The sequence below is a fragment of the Colobus angolensis genome, unplaced genomic scaffold, assembly GCF_000951035.1.
Source record: "Colobus angolensis palliatus isolate OR3802 unplaced genomic scaffold, Cang.pa_1.0 Scaffold51, whole genome shotgun sequence".
Classification (NCBI taxonomy): Eukaryota; Metazoa; Chordata; class Mammalia; order Primates; family Cercopithecidae; genus Colobus; species Colobus angolensis.
This window is the reverse complement of record NW_012118599.1, coordinates 8,760,142-8,760,738: the sequence shown is the minus strand read 5'-3', so window position 1 is coordinate 8,760,738 and position 597 is coordinate 8,760,142.

The window sequence follows — 597 nt, the reverse complement described above, 5'->3', positions numbered from 1 at the left end:
ATTCTGTAGATTGTAGATTCACTGTGCTGTTATCTGCATTCAGAAGAATTAGACCTTCGCCACACACCTGTGAAAGGAAACTAAATCGTAGGGGCCCCAAATCACTAAGCTAAAGGAAAAATTCAAGCTGAGAACTGCTTAGGGCAAACCTGCCTCTCATTCTATTCGAAGTCACCCCTCTACTCTCTGAGGTAATGTGTATCTGATTGGCTGTTTTGGAGAGGCTAAGCAGAAACTCAAAAGAATGCAACCATTTGTCACTTTTCTACCCATGACCTGAAAGCCCCCTCCCTACTTCGAGTTGTCCCGCCTTTGCTGTTGTCCCACCTTTCCAGATCGAACCAATGTTCAGCTTTCAAATGCTGATTGATGTCTCATCTCTCCCTAACATGCGTAAAACCAAACTGTGCTCTGACCACCTTGGGCACATGTTGTGAATACCTCCTTAGGCTGTGTCATGGGTGCATGTCAACAACCTTGGCAAAATAAACTTTCCAAATCAACTGAGATCTGTTTCAGATATTCGGGGTTCACACACCATATACAAATATCAACAAAAAATGAATTCAAGACTCAAATCTAAGACCTGAAACTGTA